Raw genomic sequence first — 4,238 nt, 5'->3', positions numbered from 1 at the left:
AAGAAAGGTAGTAGTTTCAAGAGTGGATAACAGACAGAAAACAGAACAAAGGTATTAGAAATTAAGAGTTAGACACTTTGTGGATCAAAGAACGGGAGGTGGGGGGTGGAATATAGGAGAGACAGTAGATGATAGTGGATATCAAGATGCAGGGGAAGGGGGGGATAGTGTAGGTAGCCTAAATCAGTTCACACAGAAATGAGGCAGTGGAGGATGGGAAAACCCAGCAAATGTGAGGTGTTCCCTGTAGCACCTATTGTATACTTGAATTAAAATAAAATAAGTGGAAGATGAGGGACAAGAGGGAAAGAGAAAACCGAAAAAAAAAACTAATTATAATAAAGAAAAAAAAAAGATAAGAAGAAAGGAAGAAAGAAAAAGAGGTTGGGCAAACGGTGGGGAACGGATGGGGGGGAAGAGATACAGGTATACACGTGTCACAATTGCAACACTATCTAAAACAACAACTTCCCCCCGCTTTGCCCTAAAACCCCCCGTCTGTCTGCCCAAATGGGTCTGCAAGCACCTCCCTTCCCACAAACCCCCAATAGGCCGCCCAGGGCCCACGAACTCCCCAGTACTGCAGATGCTCCAAAAAAAAAAAAAAAAAAAAAATTAAATTAAATAAATTAAAAAAAAAAACACAACAAAGAACAGAAACCCCTCCGCAGGCCCGGCTCCGCCCGCCGCTGCCCGCCGCGGAGGCCTGGACCGGCTCTGCCCGGCTCCTTACGCCGCCGGGGCCTAGCCTGGCTCCGCCCGGCTCCGCTCACTACAGCGGCCCAGCCGGCTCCCGCGTCCACCTCCTGCCGCCGCGGCCTGGACCGGCCCCGCCCGGCTCCGTACGCCGCCGCGGCCTGACCCGGCTCCGCCCGGCTCCGCTCGCTACAGCGGCCCAGCCCAGCTCCGGCGTCCGCCTCTCGCTGCCGCGGCCTGCACCGGGCCCGCCCGGCTCCGTAAGCCGCCCCGGCCCGGCTACGCCCGGCTCCGCTCGCTACAGCGGCCCAGGCCTGGCTCTGGCGTCCGCCTCTCGCCGCCACGTCCTGGACTGGCCCCGCCCGGCTCCGTATGCCGCCTCGGCCAGGCCCGGCTATGCCCGGCTCCGCTCGCTACAGCGGCCCAGGCCCGGCTCCGGTGTCCGCCGCCCGCCGCCGCGGCCTGAACTGGCCCCGCCCGGCTCCACACGCTGCTGCGGCCCGGCTCGGCCTGGCTCGGCCCCGCCCAGCCCCGCTCGCCGCCTGCGCAGCCCAGCCCGGCTCCGGCGTCCGCCGTTGCGGCCCGGCCTGGCTCAGCCCCACCGAGCTGGGCTAGATGCCTCGTCTCCGCCTACCCAAGGAGGGAATCCTCTACAGGTAGCTGGGATCTCCGTGTATATTTCACAGACGGATCCTCTCTGTTACCTTCCCTCCAAATCGATGTCCAGACACCTCCGGACCAGCAAAAATCCTGAAACAATCCGGTCCCAAAGAGTCTCCAACGCCGCCCAGCCGATTCCCTGCAGAAGACCCTAACAGGGATGTTCACTCAGCCGCGATCTTGCCCCCTCTCCGGTATTTGTTTCTTGATTTCCTCCTGAGCTTGCTCATTATTGGTGTACAGAAATGCTACTGATTTTTGCGCATTGATCTTATAACCTGCAACTTTACTAAACTCATTTATGAGTTCTAGAAGCTTTGTTGTAGACCTCTCAGGGTTTTCTATGTATAGGATCATGTCATCTGCAAACAATGAAATTTTGACTTCTTCCTTTCCAATTTGAATGCCTTTTATATCTGGTTCTTGCCTCAGTGCTCGAACAAGTACTTCTAAGACAATGTTAAATAGAAGGGGTAAGAGTGGGCATTCTTGTCTTGTTCCTGATCTTAGAGGGAAGGATTTTAGGATTTCACCATAGTAAACGATGTTGGCTGTGGGTTTTTCATATATACTCTTTATCATGTTCAAAAAATTTCCTCGTATTCCAGTCTTTTGCAGTGTTTTTATCAAGAAAGGATGCTGTATTTTGTCAAATGCTTTTTCTGCATCTATAGATACACTCATGTGATTTTTTTCCTTCAATCTGTTTATATGGTGTATTACATTGATTGATTTTCTTATGTTCAACCATCCTTGCATACCCGGAATGAATCCCACTTGGTCATGGTGTATAATTCGTTTAATGTGTTGTTGAATACAGTTTGCAAGTATTTTGTTGAGGATTTTTGCATCTAGGTTCATTAGAGAAATTGGCCTGTAATTTCCCTTTCTTGTGGTGTCTTTGTTTGGCTTTGGTACTAGGGTAATGTTGGCATCATAGAATGAGGTAGGTAATGTTCCTTCTGTTTTGATTTTTTGGAAGAGTTTCAGCAGGATTGGTGTTAGTTCTTTCCGGAATGTTTTATAGAATTGAGCTGTGAAGCCGTCTGGCCCTGGGCTCTTCTTAGTTGGGAGGTTTTTAATGACTGATTCTGTCTCTTTACTTGTGATTGGTTTGTTGAGATCGTCAATTATGTCTTTCGTCAATATAGGCTGCTTATGTGTTTCTAGGAATTTGTCCATTTCCTCTGAATTGTCATTTTTGTTGGAATATAGTTTTTCAAAGTATCCTCTTATGACTGTCTTTATTTCTGTGGGGTCAGTGGTGATATCTCCTTTCTCATTTCTTATTTTGTGTATTTGCATCTTCTCTCTTTTTTTCTTTGTTAGTCTGGCTAAGGGTTTGTCAATTTTATTGATCTTCTCAAAGAACCAGCTCTTGGTTTTGTTTATCTTTTCAAGTGCTTTCTTATTTTCTATTTCATTTAGTTCTGCTCTTATCTTTGTTATTTCTTTCTTTCTTCTTCCTGTGGGGTTACTTTGTTGTTTTTTTTAAACTAATTCCTCCAAATGTGCAGTTAGTTCTTCAATTTTTGCTCTTTCTTCTTTTTGGATGTATGAATTTATGGCTATAAATTTCCCTCTCAGTACTGCTTTCACTGCATCCCATAAGTTTTGGTATGTTGTGTTATCATTTTCATTAGTTTCAAGGTAGTTATTAATTTCTTTTGAGATTTCCTCTTTGACCCGCTGTTTTTCCAAGAGTGTGCTGTTTAATTTCCATATCTTGGTCTGAAATCTGGCCCTTCGGCCCTTGTAGATTTCCAGCTTCACTCCACTGTGGTCAGAGATATTATTTTGTATGATTTCAATCTTTCTGAATTCATTAAGCCTTTCTTTGTGGCCTCGCATATGGTCTATCTTGGAGAATGATCCATGTGCACTTGAGAAAAATGTATATCCTGCTGTATTCGGCTGTAATGATCTGTATATGTCTATTAGATCCAGCTCTTCTAATATACTGCTCAAAGTTTTTGTTTCTTTAGTAATTTTCTTTTGAGATGTTCTGTCCAAAGTTGATAGTGGTGTATTAAAATCTCCCACTATAATTGTAGAGGCATCTATTCTTTCACTTAGTTTTTCCAGTGTTTGCCTCATGTATTTGGAGGTGCCCTTGTTAGGAGCATGAATGTTAATGATTGTTCGTTCTTCTTGTGAGATTGTCCCTTTCACTAATATGTAGTATCCTTCTTTGTCTCTCACAATTGTTTTGCATTTAAAGTCTATTTTGTCTGATATTAATATAGCTACTCCTGCCTTTTTTTGGTTATTGTTTACTTGTAAGATTGTTTTCCAGCCATTCACTTTCAACCTCCATGAATCCCTGGGTCTAAGATGTGTTTCTTGTAGACAGCATATAGATGAGTCATATTTCCTTATCCAATCTCCCAGTATGAATCTTTTGATAGGTGAGTTTAATCCATTGACATTCAGTGTTATTACTTTCAGGGAATTATTTATGTGAGCCATATTTTGATTGGACTTGTGTTTGTCATATTTTGTTTTTTTCCTTCTCTTTTTGTCTTTTTTTGTTGCTTTTACACTCTCCTCCAATTCTGCCTCTCCTTCTGTATTCCTGCAGAACTCCCTTTAGTATTTCTTGAAGGGCAGGGTTCTTGTTGGCATAGTCTTTCAATTTCTGTTTATCTGTAAATATTTTGAAGTCTCCTTCATTTTTGAATGCTAGTTTAGCTGGGTAGAGTATTCTTGGTTGGAAATTTTTTTCTTTTATACCTTGACTATATCATACCACTGCCTTCTTGCCTCCATGGTTTCAGATGAGAAATCAGCACTTAATCTTATGGAGCCTCCCTTATAGGTGATGGTTTTCTTTTGTATTGCTGCTTTTAGAATTTTCTCTTTGTCTTGAGCATTGGATAACT

This window comes from Dasypus novemcinctus, chromosome 9, assembly GCF_030445035.2.
Source record: "Dasypus novemcinctus isolate mDasNov1 chromosome 9, mDasNov1.1.hap2, whole genome shotgun sequence".
Lineage (NCBI taxonomy): Eukaryota > Metazoa > Chordata > Mammalia > Cingulata > Dasypodidae > Dasypus > Dasypus novemcinctus.
The sequence above is the reverse complement of the archived record's forward strand: the minus strand, read 5'-3'. Positions refer to the sequence as shown.